The 18,407-nt window shown below is 15.3% G+C and overlaps 1 pseudogene; it reads right to left on the reverse strand.

Annotated features, from left to right (window-relative positions):
- Positions 1–203: 203 nt before the first annotated feature.
- Positions 204–10,614, reverse strand: LOC143308230 (NADH-ubiquinone oxidoreductase chain 1 pseudogene; annotated as a pseudogene).
- Positions 10,615–18,407: the final 7,793 nt, after the last annotated feature.

An 18,407-nucleotide genomic window follows, 5' to 3' on the forward strand; every position in this document is an offset into this window, starting at 1 on the left:
ATGAACTGTATATCCTCCTTTATCTTCAAATTTATACCATTCTTCACCCTCAGTAGATTTAGCAATTTTTTCTTTACATATTTCAGGATTATCTTCTATTATAGGATCACTAAATTTTATTGTTACAATTATTATAATAAAAAATATTTCCTTAAAACATATACAATTACCTTTATTTCCTTGATCTGTTTTTATTACAACTATTCTTTTACTTTTTTCCTTACCAGTATTAGCTGGTGCTATTACTATATTATTATTTGACCGAAATTTTAATACATCTTTTTTTGATCCAACTGGAGGAGGAGACCCAATTCTTTATCAACATTTATTTTGATTCTTCGGTCACCCAGAAGTCTATATTCTAATCCTTCCAGGATTTGGGTTAATTTCCCAAATTATTTCTAATGAAAGAGGAAAAAAAGAAACTTTTGGAAATATTGGAATAATTTATGCTATATTAAGAATTGGACTTTTAGGTTTTATTGTATGAGCTCATCATATATTTACCGTCGGATTAGATGTAGATACTCGAGCTTATTTTACCTCAGCTACTATAATTATTGCAATTCCAACAGGAATTAAAGTTTTTAGATGACTAGCAACATATCACGGCTCTAAATTAAAAATAAATATATCTATTATATGAACTCTAGGATTTATTTTTCTTTTTACCATAGGAGGATTAACAGGAATTATATTATCTAATTCTTCTATTGATATTATCCTACATGATACATACTATGTTGTAGGACATTTTCATTATGTTTTATCTATAGGAGCTATTTTTTCTATTATAGCCGCTATTATTCACTGATTCCCTATAATCATTGGACTTTCAATAAACCAATCTTGATTAAAAATTCAATTTTTCTTAATATTTATTGGAGTAAATATAACTTTTTTTCCTCAACATTTTTTAGGAATAATAGGAATACCACGTCGATATTCAGATTATCCAGATTCTTATATATGTTGAAATTTATTTTCCTCTATAGGATCTTTAATTACTTTAAACAGAATTATTGTAATAATTTATATTATTTTTGAAAGATTATATTCAAAACGAATAATTTTATTTAAATTTAATCAAACAGCTTTAGAATGAATTATACATAATCCCCCTTTAAATCATTCTTATAGGGAAATTCCATTAATTTTAAAAATTTAATTTAATATGGCAGATTAGTGCAATGGATTTAAGATCCATATATAAAATTATTTAATTTTTATTAAAAATTTCTTCATGATATATATATTCATTTCAAGATTCAAATTCCCCTTATTCAGATAATCTTATATCATTTCATAATTTTACTATAATATTTATAATCATAATTATTTCAACTACACTTTTTATATTAATAGATATTTTTAATAATAAATTTATTAATCGATTTCTTTTAAAACATCATACTATTGAAATTATTTGAACTATTATTCCAGCTATTATTCTTTTATTTATTTGTTTTCCATCTTTAAAAATTTTATATTTTACAGATGAATTATGAAACCCAATTTTTTTTACAGTAAAAAGTATTGGACACCAATGATACTGAAGATATGAATATCCTGAATTTAATAATTTTGAATTTGATTCTTATATAAATAAAAACTTTGAATATAATTCTTTCCGATTATTGGATGTAGATAATCGTATAATTATTCCCTTTAAAATTTCAATTCGAATATTAACTACTTCTACAGATGTTATTCATTCTTGAACTATTCCTTCTATAGGAGTAAAAAGAGATGCAACCCCAGGTCGAATTAATCAAATAAATATTCTTGCTTTACGACCTGGACTTTTTTTTGGCCAATGTTCAGAAATTTGTGGTATAAATCATAGATTTATACCTATTGTTTTAGAATCTACATCTTATAACAATTTTATAAATTGAATTAAAAATTCTACTTAAAGAAATTAGTTAAATATAAATAATAACATTAATTTGTCAAATTAAAATTAATTTCCTTCAAAATTATTTCTTAAATTTTATCATTAAGTGTCTGAAACAAAATAAGAATTGATCTTTTAAATCAAATATAGTATTTATTATACTCTTAATGAAAATTTTATTCCACAAATAAGACCTAGATATTGAATATTAATTTCTATCTTTGAATTATTAATTTTTTTCATATTAATCTTTAAAATTTATTTTTTTCCAATTAATTTAAAAATTTATTTTCCTAAAAAATCCTTTAAAACCCATAAATTATTTAATTGAAAATGATAATAAATCTTTTTGAAATTTTTGACCCAACTACAAGAATACATTTTTCTTTAAATTGAATTAATTCTATATTAATTTTTATTATTCTACCTTTAAATTTTTGAATTATTCCATCCCGATTTGAAATATTATTTATTTCAATTTCTAAAATTATTTTTTCTGAATTTAAAAGCTTAACAAAAAAAAAGTATAAAATAAATATTTTAATTTTTTTTAGATTAATAACTTTTATTGCATTAAGAAATTTTATAGGATTATTCCCTTATATTTTTACTTCAACAAGTCATATATCATTTAATTTAATTATTGCTTTATCTTCTTGAATAAGATTTTTTATTTATAGATGATGAAATAAACCATTAAATATATTAATTCATTTAGTTCCTTTAAATACACCCCCTGCTTTAATAAATTTTATAGTAATAATTGAACTAATTAGAAATATTATTCGACCTTTTACTTTAGCAATTCGATTAACTGCAAATATAATTGCAGGACATCTACTATTAACTCTTTTAGGCACATTCATTTCTAAATTCTTAATTTTATTACCTATCACAATTTTAATTCAAAATTTATTAATAATTTTAGAAATTGCAGTTTCTATAATTCAAGCATATGTATTTTCTATTCTTTCTTTATTATATTTTTTAGAATCTAAAAATTAATGTCAATTTATTATAATCATCCTTTTCATTTAGTTACTAACAGACCTTGACCTATTATAAACGCTTTTAATTTAATAAATTTATTATTAAGATTAGTAATATGATTCTTTTACTTAAATTTTTTTTTAATTTTTATTAATTTTCTTATCTTAATCTCTTCTATATTTTTTTGATGACGAGATATTATTCGAGAAAGAACTTTTCAAGGATTTCATACATTTTTAGTTTTAAAACTAATAAAATTTAGAATAATCTTATTTATTATTTCAGAATTTTTTTTTTTTATTTCATTATTTTGAACTTATTTTCATTCTATAAGTTCCCCAGGAATAGAAATTGGTTTACTTTGACCCCCTAAAAATATTATCATATTCAATCCATTTAGAATCCCTTTATTAAATTCATTAATTTTAATTTCTTCAGGAATTTCCCTAACTTGAAGTCACAATAGATTATTAAATAAAAATTATATAGAAAGAAAAATTTCTCTAATAATTACTATTATTTTAGGAATATATTTTTCTTTTCTCCAATTTATTGAATATATAGAAGCTCCATTCTGTTTTAATGATAGAATTTTTGGATCTATTTTCTTTATAGCAACAGGATTTCACGGATTACATGTAATTATTGGAATTATTTTCTTATTTATTACACTAATCCGATTAATTAATCTACATTTTTCTGCAACTCATCATTTTAATTTTGAAGCAGCATCTTGATATTGACATTTTGTAGATGTAATTTGATTATTTTTATATATTTCAATTTATTGATGAATATTTTAAATATAATAATAATTAATATATATATAGTATAAACTTAATTACATTTAATTTCCAATTAAAAAATTTATAAAATTAATATATATAATTTTTAATATTATATTTTTATTTTATTTTATAATAATTATTACTTCTATACTTATATTAATTAATTTTTATTTAAGAATATATAAACCATTAAATCGAGAAAAAATTACCCCATTTGAATGTGGATTTAACTCCCAATCAAACTCCCGTCTCCCATTTTCTACACAATTTTTCCTAATTACTTTACTATTCTTAATTTTTGATATTGAAATTATCTTAATTTTACCATCTATCTTTTTAATAAAATTTAAATCTATTTTTTTAATATTAATTATTTTAATTTTTATTTTTTTAATAATTATTAGTCTACTTATTGAATGAAGTTATAGATTATTAAATTGAATTTTTTAATATATGGACTAAAAAAGTCTAATATTAAGCCGAAATTAATTGTAAAAATTACTTCATATATTTATATATATAATATATACATATTAATATTAATTGAAGCTAAAATAGAAGCAATTTATTGTTAATAAATTTATTGAATTAAAATTCCAATTAAAGAAATAAATTTAAATAGAACTTCTAATTCTAAATTTAATATTTTATATATTATTATTTCTAAATAATTTTTATATAGTTTAATAAAACTTTATATTTTCAGTATAATATTAATAAATATAAAATTTATTTATAAAAATTATATTTATAAAAATTTTATTTAAAAATATTAAAATTACCTTAATATCTTCAATATTATGCTCTTCTTAAGCTATTTAAATTTTAAATTAAAAAAATAAAAATTAATATTATTAATAAATTAGTTAATAATATATTCATAAAATTATATTCATTTAACTTATATTTAAATAAATAAAATTTCAATTTTATAAATTTAATCTTAAATTCAAATAAATTTTTTTCATGAATATTTTCATACAATATAACTATATTTAAAGGTAAATCATAATACAAATAAATTTTTTCGATATAAAATATTGTTCTTATAAAATTTCCTATTATTAAATTTTTATAAGAATTAAAATAAAAAAACTGCCCAATCAAAATTCCACATAAAATTAATTTTATAACCATAATTTTTAAATTTATTGTTAATACAATTAAATAATTTAAATTAAAAATTTTAAAATATAAATATCCAATAAAAAAAATAGTTATTAATAAAATAAATATACAAAAATTTACCAAAATACCTTCTTTCTTAATTAAATTTACATAATAATTTTTTTTAGAAAATAAAATAAATATAATTAATCGAATAGAATAAGATACAGTAAAAATTGTAGAAAAAATTAAAAATATTATTCTAATTATATTTATTTTTCTTAAAAAAATTAATTCCATAATTATATCTTTAGAAAAATATCCTGATATAAAAGGAAATCCTATTAAACATATTAAAGAAAAAATTAAAACTATAGTTTTAAAAGGATAAATATAAATTATACCACCATAACATCGGATATCTTGATTTCTATTAAAATTATGAATAAATCTACCCACACATAAAAATATTAAAGATTTAAATAAAGCATGAATTACTAAATGAAAAAAAGCTATTTCCCAAAATCCTAATCTTAAAATTCTTATTATTAATCTTAATTGACTTAAAGTCGATAAAGCAATAATTTTTTTAAAATCAAATTCATAATTTGCAATTAAACCCGCTATAAATATAGTTAACCTAGAAATTAATAAAATATATTTATTAAAACATCCTAAAAACAAAAATTTATTATATCGAATTAATAAATAAACCCCAGCTGTTACTAAAGTTGAAGAATGAACTAAAGATGAGACAGGAGTAGGAGCTATTATTGCAGCAGGTAATCATAAAGTAAATGGAATTTGAGCTCTTTTTGTAAAAGCTACTAATACTAATAAAATTAATATTAATAAATTAAATTTATAAATTATTAAATTTCACCTCCCATATATTATTCCCATAGTAATTATTAATAAAATTCCCACATCCCCTACACGATTTCTAAAAATTGTTAATATTCCAGCATTATAAGCTTTATCATTTTGATAATAAATAATTAAACAATAAGAAATTAATCCTAAACCATCTCATCCTAATAAAATTGTTAAAAATCTAGGTCTCAAAATTATAAAATATATTGATACTACAAATAAAATTACTAAAATAATAAATCGATTTATAAATTTATCCCCTTCTATATAATAAATTCTATAAATTAATACAACTATAGAAATAAGTGAAACTAATATTAAAAATATTATTCTATAAAAATCTAAATAAATAAAAAAAGAAAATTTTATTCTATTATATCTATAAATTATTCATTCTAAAATAATTAAATTCCTATTAAAAAAAATAATTATTATAAATAAAAAAAAAAATCCCGTAAATACAAATAATATATATACAAATATAATTAAAATAATTTAAAGTACTTAATTTACATCTTTGAACCCACATTTCAAAATTTTTTTTTAAACTATTTAAATTAAATAAAAATTCTTAAATTTAAAATAACTATATTTAAAGGAATTCAATGAAATAATAAAATTAAATAATTAATTAATTTTCCTCTTCTTAATCTTTTATAAAAAAAATTCTTTCCATGAACAATAAATCTAAAAAAATATAAAGAATACATAAATCTAACTAAACAATAAAAAAATAATTTAATTATTAATAATCTTATTCAATTAACTAATCTTATCAATAAAAAAATTTCCCCAACTAAATTTAAAGAAAAAGGAGCAGCTATATTTGAAGAACATATTAAAAATCATATCAATGATATAGAAGGCATAAAAATTAAAACACCCTTATTAATAATTATCAATCGTCTATGAGTCTCCAAATAACATAAATTTAATAAATAAAATAATCCAGAAGAACACAACCCATGAGCAATTATTATTAAATATGAACCTAAAAATCTTAATTTTCTTATAGTAAATATAGAAGCTATTAATAAATTTATATGAACAACAGAAGATATTGCTACTAAAATTTTTATATCAATTTGTCGAAAACAACTAAATCTTAAAATAATCCTTCCCAATAATCCAATTTCAATAAAATACTTATTCATTTCTAAAAAATTTTGAAAAAAAATCATTATTAATCGTAATAATCCATAAGACCCTAACTTTAATAAAATTGCAGCTAAAATTATTGATCCAAATACAGGAGCTTCTACATGAGCTTTTAATAATCAACCATGAATTATATATATTGGTATTTTTACTAAAAATCCTATAATTAAATATAAAAATAAAATTTTATTTAACTTAAATTTTATTCTTTCTAATAATAAAAATCTTAAAGACCCTATTAAATTAAATAAATAAAATAATACTAATAATAAAGGTAATGAAAAAAATAAAGTATAAAATATCAAATAATATCTTGCATAAATTCGTAAAAATCCTATTCCTCATTTCATAATAAAAAAAAAAATAATTAATAAACTTACTTCAAAAAAAAAATAAAATATTAATATATTTATTCTAAAAAAATTTATTACTAAAACAATTAATATTAATATTAATAAATTTAAACATAAAATCAAATTTTTTTCCTGATTAATTCTCATAAATACTAATCCAAAAATCCATAAAGATATCATAATAATTCCATAAGAATAAAAATTTAATCCAAAATTTAATCTTAAATTAATTCATTCCATAAAAAATCTATTCATTCTTAATATCAAAAAACTCAATAAAAATATTATATTTCTAATAAAATATAACTTTTTATAAATATTAAAATTAATAATTAAAAATCCAACTATAAAAATTATACTTTCTATTATTAACATTTTAAATTTATTATTATAAAACCTTGATTTCCAATAATTCTCAATATTGACACTACAATTGATAATCCTAAAACAGCTTCACAAACAGAAAAAATTAAATAATATATAAATATTCACCTTAAATATTCCAACTCATTTAATATTAAAATTATTAAATTCAATACTACGAAAAATTCCATTCTAATTAAAAATATTAAAAAATACTTATTAATTATTAATATTATTATAAAAATTAAAACTATTAAAATTAAAAAATATCTTTTTAAAATAAATTAGACTTTATAGTTTAAAAAAAACATTAATTTTGTAAATTAATATTGAAAATTTTTTCTAAAGTCTAATTTCAAAATAATTTTATAAATATCTTTAATTCCCAAAATTAAAATTTTTATTTAAACTATATTTTGTTAATGTTAATATCAAAAATTTTATTTATATTCATAAATCTATTTATTATCACAAATATTTTATTACTTTCTTCACTACATCCAATTACTATTTTATTCTCTTTTATTATTTTCACCTTATCCTCATCTACTTTAATATTTTTAAATATAAATAATTCAATATACTCTTTTATAATTTCAATTTCTTTAATCGGAGGAATAATAATTATATTTAATTATTTTGTAAGATTAATTAACAATGAAAATTCAAAAATAAAATTTTTTGAACTAATCACTTCTATTAATTTTTTTTTTATTTCTTTTATTATAATTATTCATTTTATTAATTGAATACCAATTTTTATATTTACAGAAAACATAATTTTAAATAATAATTTATTTAAAATTCAAAATATTTATTTTTATCCAATAAATTATTTAACTATTTTTATAATCTTATTCTTATTAATTTGCTTAACTCTTTCATTCAAAATATCTACAATTAAAATAATCCCTCTTCGTAAAATTAAAATTTAATGAAAAATAAATATTTAAAAATTTTTAAATCTAATAAATTTCTTAATATCATTTATTCTTCATTCAATATTCATCCTACCCCAGTAAACATTAATTATTTATGAAACTTTGGATCAATTTTAGGAATTCTTTTATTAATTCAAATTATTTCAGGTTTCATTTTATCTATGCATTATTGTCCAAATATTAATTATGCTTTTGATAGAATTATTCACATTATAAAAAATGTTAATTCTGGATGAATATTTCGTTATATTCATTTAAATGGGGCATCATTTTATTTTCTTTGTATATATATACATATTAGACGAAATATTTTTTATCAATGTTATTCATCTCAACATGTATGAAATATTGGAATTATTATTTTATTAACTTCAATAGGAACTGCTTTTATAGGATATGTTTTACCATGAGGACAAATATCTTTTTGAGGAGCAACAGTAATTACAAATCTTCTTTCTGCAATCCCTTATATTGGACAAACAATTGTAGAATGAATCTGAGGAGGATTTTCTATTAATAATGCTACATTAAATCGATTCTTTTCATTACATTTTATTTTACCATTATTAATTCTAATAATAGTTATTATACATCTTTATTTCCTTCATATAACTGGATCTAATAATCCAATAGGAACAAATAGAAATATTTATAAAATTCCTTTCCACTCATATTTCTCATCCAAAGATATTCTTGGATTTTTTATAATTTTTATATCATTTAGATTTATTATTCTACAAAATCCTAATATATTAAATGATCCTGATAATTGATCTATTGCAAACCCTATAAATACCCCACAACATATTAAACCTGAATGATATTTCCTATTTGCTTATTCAATTTTACGAGCTATTCCCAATAAATTAGGGGGAGTATTAGCTTTACTTTTTTCTATTTTAATTCTTTTTATTCTCCCATTTATAATAAATCATAAATTTAAAACTAATAAATTTTACCCATTAAATAATTTCTTATTTTGATTTTTTATTAATAATTTCATCATTTTAACTTGATTAGGAAGACAACCTATTGATTATCCTTACACTTTAATTAATCTAATTTTTACAAATATATACTTTATATTTTTTTTTTCAAATATATATTTTATAAAATTTTGAGATAAAATCATCTATAATTATTAATTAATGAGTCTGAATAGACATATATTTTGAAAATATATTAAAGAAAAATAACTTTCTATTAATTTAAATATATAAATTTATTAATATTTTTAAAATAAAATTAATATATATATAAATTAAAATAAAAGATAAAAATTTTTTTCAACATATATATATTAATTCATCATATCGAATTCGAGGTATAATTCTTCGAATTCAAATAAAAAAAAAATTATGATATAAAATTATTAATAAAGTAAAAATTGAATAATTAAAATTAAAAAAAATAATTGATATAATCAATCTTATAAATAAAATTATTATATATTCAGCTATAAAAATTAAAGAAAATCTCCCCCTATAATATTCAACATTAAATCCTGAAACTAATTCAGACTCCCCCTCAATTAAATCAAAAGGAGCCCGATTCAATTCAATTATTATTCTAATAATTAATATAAAATATAAAGGAAAAAAAAAAAAAATAAATTTTACATTAAATTGAAATTTAATAAATGTTTCTAAAGAAAATCTCTCAATAAATATTATAATAACAAAAAATATAAAAAATAATCTCACTTCAAAAGAAATAGATTGAGAAATAGATCGTAAACACCCTAATATTGCATAAATTGAATTAGATGATCATCCTATTATTATAGTTGGATAAACTCTTAAACTTAATATTAAAAATAAAAATACCAATCCAAATTTAAAATTTATTCAATTTCTAAAATAAGGCATTAATAATCAATAAAATACCGAAATTAATAATATAATTATTGGACCTAATATATATATATATAAATTAATTTTATCCAAATATATATATTCTTTAGAAAACAATTTAATTGCATCAGAAAAAGGTTGTAATAAACCTTTAATTCCTACTTTATTTGGACCTTTACGAATTTGAATATAACCTAAAATTTTTCGTTCCAATAATGTTAAAAATGCTACCCCAATTAATACTATCACTACAGTAATTAATAAATAAATAAAATTTAAATAAATTATTATCTATAATTATATATATATTATTTAAATTCTAAATTTAATGCACTACTCTGCCAAGATAATTTAACTTATTAATAATTAATTAAAAATTATTTTTAAAACTTAGTCCTTTCGTACAAAAATCTTAAATCTTTTTAAAGATAGAAACCAATCTGACTCACGTCGATCTGAACTCAAATCATGTAAAATTTTAATAGTCGAACAGACTAAATTTATAAACACCTGCATTTATAATTAATTTTAATTCAACATCGAGGTCGCAAACACCTTTTTCAATTTGATCTTTCCAAAAATATTACGCTGTTATCCCTAAGGTAATTTATTTTTATATTATTAATTATATTTCAATTTAAAATTCTATCAATCAATATTTTAAAATTTTAAAGTTAAATAAATTTAAAAATCCTCCCAACTAAATATATTAATACAATTTATAAAATTTATAATATATAAAATTCTATAGGGTCTTATCGTCCCTTAAATAAAATTAAGCATTTTGACTCAAAATTTAAATTTATTTTATATTATTGAGACAGTTTATATTTCATTAATTCATTCATCCCAGCCTTCAATTAAAAGACAATTGATTATGCTACCTTTGTACAGTCAAAATACTGCAGCTATTTAATTCCTCATTGAGCAGAACTGACTTTATATTAAATTCAAAAAGACATGTTTTTGTTAAACAGGTGAATATAATTATTTTGCCTAGTTACTTAAATATATATTTATATATATACTATTCATAAAATAATTTATACAAATTAAATTACTAATTTAATCATTATATTATAACTAATATTATTAAAATTATTTTTTTTTTAAAATCAATATATATAATTAATTTTACTATAATTAAAAATTTATTAATAAATTATTAAATACTCATTAAATTCTTTTAAATTTTAAAATTAATCTTTTTAATTTTAATTTAAATTATTATATAAATTTAATTTATAGATTATCCCATAAATTATTTATATTTTCTAAAATAAACTTTTTTATTTAAATTTACTTTAAAAAATATATAAATTAAATTTAATTCAAAAATAACTAGATATCATTAAAATTGAATAACATCTAATCTCTAAATATATATTTATAATTTTTATTCAACAAAAAAAATTTTATATATTTAACTCTTTTAATTTCGAGATATTTAATTTATTAAAAATTTTTAAATTAACCCTGATACAAAAGGTACAAAATTTTACTTTAATTTATAAAATTTTAAAATTTCATTTACATTACTTATATATATAAATATATTTATTATTTCTTAAAATATTACTTTAACATAAAATTTTTATAAAAACTTTTTATAATATACTAATTAAAACAATAAAAAAATTTTATTTAATTAATTAATTAAAATTTTAATAATTAAATTAATCTTTTCAGTGTAATTGAAAAATTTTATTTAAACTAAAATTTTATCTAAGAACATTTTCCAATATTCTTACTTTGTTACGACTTATTTCAAATTTTATTGAAATTGACGGGCAATTTGTACATTATATAAAAAAAAAATTCAAATTAATATAACAATTAATTTTACTTTTAAATCCTTTTTATTAAAAATATTAAAACTTCTAACTCAAAAATTATTTATTAATGTAACTCATATTATCTAATAAATACTTTATTTTGATTTGAATTTTTTTTAAATATAATAAAATTTTAATTATAATATTTATACAAAATTTTTAAACAACAATACAAAAATAATTTATAATATTTTATTAGTACTTCCTATCGTGGATCATCAAATTAATATACAAGTTCCCCTAAAATTTTATATAACTGCCATATCTTATAATTTTAATGCTTTACATTTAATAATTAATTATTTTTTAAAATTAATATAATAGGGTATCTAATCCTAGTCTTACTTTTTAATCTTTGTAATTTCCATTAAATAATTATTAATTATTATAAAATTATTATATTTCACCATTATAAATTTAATTTTATTAATTATTAATTATAAAATTACTATATTTAAAAAAATTAACTCTTAAATCTAGTTTAACCGCTATTGCTGGCACTAAATTAAAATTTAATAAAATTATTTTCCATTAAAAACTTTCATTTTAATTAAAAGTATTATATATTAATTAACTAATAATATTTATTATTTAAATAAATACCCTATATTAAACTTTATATATATTTAAATAATTTAATTAATTATAAATCTAAAATCAAAATTTTTTCTAATAAATTAAATTCACAAAATTAAATTTAAAATACTTTTTCTATTCATATATATATATATATATATATATATATTAAAATTAATTTATTATACAATTAATTTAATTATAAATTTTAATATATAAATATATATATATATATATATATATATATATATATATATATATACATAAACTATTCCTAATTTAAATTAAAAATAAATAATAATAAAAATAATTTTAAATTTAAATATAAAAAATTTATATTAATTCTAAATTTATTTAATTTTATAAAATTAAAATTTATATTTTTATACAAAACTAAAACAATTTTAAAAATAAAACTTTAATATAAAAATTTAAAATACAATTTTTAATATAATTTTTATTATTTAATAATTCATATTCTCTATATAAATTATAGGACTATCATTTAGATAGTCCTAACGTTCCTTTAAATAATAAATATTAAAATTAAAAATCATAAATCTAAATATAAAATTTAAAATACAATTTTTAATATAATTTTTATTATTTAATAATTCATATTCTCTATATAAATTATAAATCATTTAGATAATCCTAACGGTTCATTTAAATAATAAATATTAAAATTAAAAATCATAAATCTAAATATAAAATTTAAAATACAATTTTTAATATAATTTTTATTATTTAATAATTCATATTCTCTATATAAATTATAGGACTATCATTTAGATAATTCTAACGTTCCCTTAAATAATAAATATTAAAATTAAAAATTATAAATCTAAATATAAAATTTAATACAATTTTTAATATAATTTTTATTATTTAATAATTCATATTCTCTATATAAATTATAGGACTATCATTTAAATAGCCCTAATGTTCCTTTAAATAATAAATATTAAAATTAAAAATTATAAATCTAAATATAAAATTTAATACAATTTTTAATATAATTTTTATTATTTAATAATTCATATTCTCTATATAAATTATAGGACTATCATTTAGATAAATCTAACATTCCTTTAAATAATAAATATTAAAATTAAAAATCATAAATCTAAATATAAAATTTAAAATACAATTTTTAATATAATTTTTATTATTTAATAATTCATATTCTCTATATAAATTATAGGACTATCATTTAGATAAATCTAACGTTCCCTTAAATAATAAATATTAAAATTAAAAATTATAAATCTAAATATAAAATTTAATACAATTTTTAATATAATTTTTATTATTTAATAATTCATATTCTCTATATAAATTATAGGACTATCATTTAAATAAATCTAACGTTCCCTTAAATAATAAATATTAAAATTAAAAATTATAAATCTAAATATAAAATTTAATACAATTTTTAATATAATTTTTATTATTTAATAATTCATATTCTCTATATAAATTATAGGACTATCATTTAGATAGTCCTAACGTTCCTTTAAATAATAAATATTAAAATTAAAAATTATAAATCTAAATATAAAATTTAATACAATTTTTAATATAATTTTTATTATTTAATAATTCATATTCTCTATATAAATTATAGGACTATCATTTAAATAAATCTAACATTCCTTTAAATAATAAATATTAAAATTAAAAATCATAAATCTAAATATAAAATTTAAAATACAATTTTTAATATAATTTTTATTATTTAATAATTCATATTCTCTATATAAATTATAAAACTATCATTTAGATAAATCTAACGTTCCTTTAAATAATAAATATTAAAATTAAAAATTATAAATCTAAATATAAAATTTAATACAATTTTTAATATAATTTTTATTATTTAATAATTCATATTCTCTATATAAATTATAGGACTATCATTTAAATAAATCTAACGTTCCCTTAAATAATAAATATTAAAATTAAAAATCATAAATCTAAATATAAAATTTAAAATACAATTTTTAATATAATTTTTATTATTTAATAATTCATATTCTCTATATAAATTATAAAACTATCATTTAGATAAATCTAACGTTCCCTTAAATAATAAATATTAAAATTAAAAATTATAAATCTAAATATAAAATTTAATACAATTTTTAATATAATTTTTATTATTTAATAATTCATATTCTCTATATAAATTATAGGACTATCATTTAAATAAATCTAACGTTCCCTTAAATAATAAATATTAAAATTAAAAATCATAAATCTAAATATAAAATTTAAAATACAATTTTTAATATAATTTTTATTATTTAATAATTCATATTCTCTATATAAATTATAGAACTATCATTTAAATAAATCTAACGTTCCCTTAAATAATAAATATTAAAATTAAAAATTATAAATCTAAATATAAAATTTAATACAATTTTTAATATAATTTTTATTATTTAATAATTCATATTCTATATATAAATTATAGGACTATCATTTAGATAAATCTAACGTTCCCTTAAATAATAAATATTAAAATTAAAAATTATAAATCTAAATATAAAATTTAATACAATTTTTAATATAATTTTTATTATTTAATAATTCATATTCTCTATATAAATTATAGGACTATCATTTAAATAAATCTAACGTTCCCTTAAATAATAAATATTAAAATTAAAAATTATAAATCTAAATATAAAATTTAATACAATTTTTAATATAATTTTTATTATTTAATAATTCATATTCTCTATATAAATTATAGGACTATCATTTAGATAGTCCTAACGTTCCTTTAAATAATAAATATTAAAATTAAAAATTATAAATCTAAATATAAAATTTAATACAATTTTTAATATAATTTTTATTATTTAATAATTCATATTCTCTATATAAATTATAGGACTATCATTTAAATAAATCTAACATTCCTTTAAATAATAAATATTAAAATTAAAAATCATAAATCTAAATATAAAATTTAAAATACAATTTTTAATATAATTTTTATTATTTAATAATTCATATTCTCTATATAAATTATAAAACTATCATTTAGATAAATCTAACGTTCCTTTAAATAATAAATATTAAAATTAAAAATTATAAATCTAAATATAAAATTTAATACAATTTTTAATATAATTTTTATTATTTAATAATTCATATTCTCTATATAAATTATAGGACTATCATTTAAATAAATCTAACGTTCCCTTAAATAATAAATATTAAAATTAAAAATCATAAATCTAAATATAAAATTTAAAATACAATTTTTAATATAATTTTTATTATTTAATAATTCATATTCTCTATATAAATTATAAAACTATCATTTAGATAAATCTAACGTTCCCTTAAATAATAAATATTAAAATTAAAAATTATAAATCTAAATATAAAATTTAATACAATTTTTAATATAATTTTTATTATTTAATAATTCATATTCTCTATATAAATTATAGGACTATCATTTAAATAAATCTAACGTTCCCTTAAATAATAAATATTAAAATTAAAAATCATAAATCTAAATATAAAATTTAAAATACAATTTTTAATATAATTTTTATTATTTAATAATTCATATTCTCTATATAAATTATAGAACTATCATTTAAATAAATCTAACGTTCCCTTAAATAATAAATATTAAAATTAAAAATTATAAATCTAAATATAAAATTTAATACAATTTTTAATATAATTTTTATTATTTAATAATTCATATTCTATATATAAATTATAGGACTATCATTTAGATAGTCCTAACGTTCCTTTAAATAATAAATATTAAAATTAAAAATTATAAATCTAAATATAAAATTTAAAATACAATTTTTAATATAATTTTTATTATTTAATAATTCATATTCTCTATATAAATTATAGGACTATCATTTAAATAAATCTAACGTTCCCTTAAATAATAAATATTAAAATTAAAAATTATAAATCTAAATATAAAATTTAATACAATTTTTAATATAATTTTTATTATTTAATAATTCATATTCTCTATATAAATTATAAGACTATCATTTAGATAAATCTAACGTTCCCTTAAATAATAAATATTAAAATTAAAAATTATAAATCTAAATATAAAATTTAATACAATTTTTAATATAATTTTTATTATTTAATAATTCATATTCTCTATATAAATTATAGAACTATCATTTAGATAGTCCTAACGTTCCTTTAAATAATAAATATTAAAATTAAAAATTATAAATCTAAATATAAAATTTAATACAATTTTTAATATAATTTTTATTATTTAATAATTCATATTCTCTATATAAATTATAGGACTATCATTTAGATAGTCCTAACGTTCCTTTAAATAATAAATATTAAAATTAAAAATTATAAATCTAAATATAAAATTTAATACAATTTTTAATATAATTTTTATTATTTAATAATTCATATTCTCTATATAAATTATAGGACTATCATTTAGATAAATCTAACGTTCCTTTAAATAATAAATATTAAAATTAAAAATCATAAATCTAAATATAAAATTTAAAATACAATTTTTAATATAATTTTTATTATTTAATAATTCATATTCTCTATATATAAATTATAGGACTATCATTTAGATAGTCCTAACGTTCCTTTAAATAATAAATATTAAAATTAAAAATTATAAATCTAAATATAAAATTTAATACAATTTTTAATATAATTTTTATTATTTAATAATTCATATTCTCTATATAAATTATAGAACTATCATTTAGATAGTCCTAACGTTCCTTTAAATAATAAATATTAAAATTAAAAATTATAAATCTAAATATAAAATTTAATACAATTTTTAATATAATTTTTATTATTTAATAATTCATATTCTCTATATAAATTATAGGACTATCATTTAGATAAATCTAACGTTCCCTTAAATAATAAATATTAAAATTAAAAATTATAAATCTAAATATAAAATTTAATACAATTTTTAATATAATTTTTATTATTTAATAATTCATATTCTCTATATAAATTATAGGACTATCATTTAGATAGTCCTAACGTTCCTTTAAATAATAAATATTAAAATTAAAAATTATAAATCTAAATATAAAATTTAATACAATTTTTAATATAATTTTTATTATTTAATAATTCATATTCTCTATATAAATTATAGGACTATCATTTAGATAATCTAACGTTCCTTTAAATAATAAATATTAAAATTAAAAATTATAAATCTAAATATAAAATTTAATACAATTTTTAATATAATTTTTATTATTTAATAATTCATATTCTCTATATAAATTATAGGACTATCATTTAAGATAAATCTAACGTTCCCTTAAATAATAAATATTAAAATTAAAAATTATAAATCTAAATATAAAATTTAATACAATTTTTAATATAATTTTTATTATTTAATAATTCATATTCTCTATATAAATTATAGGACTATCATTTAGATAATCCTAACGTTCCTTTAAATAATAAATATTAAAATTAAAATTATAAATCTAAATATAAAATTTAATACAATTTTTAATATAATTTTTATTATTTAATAATTCATATTCTCTATATAAATTATAGGACTATCATTTAGATAATCCTAACGTTCCTTTAAATAATAAATATTAAAATTAAAAATTATAAATCTAAATATAAAATTTA

Source organism: Osmia lignaria, unplaced genomic scaffold, assembly GCF_051020975.1.
Source record: "Osmia lignaria lignaria isolate PbOS001 unplaced genomic scaffold, iyOsmLign1 scaffold0224, whole genome shotgun sequence".
Lineage (NCBI taxonomy): Eukaryota > Metazoa > Arthropoda > Insecta > Hymenoptera > Megachilidae > Osmia > Osmia lignaria.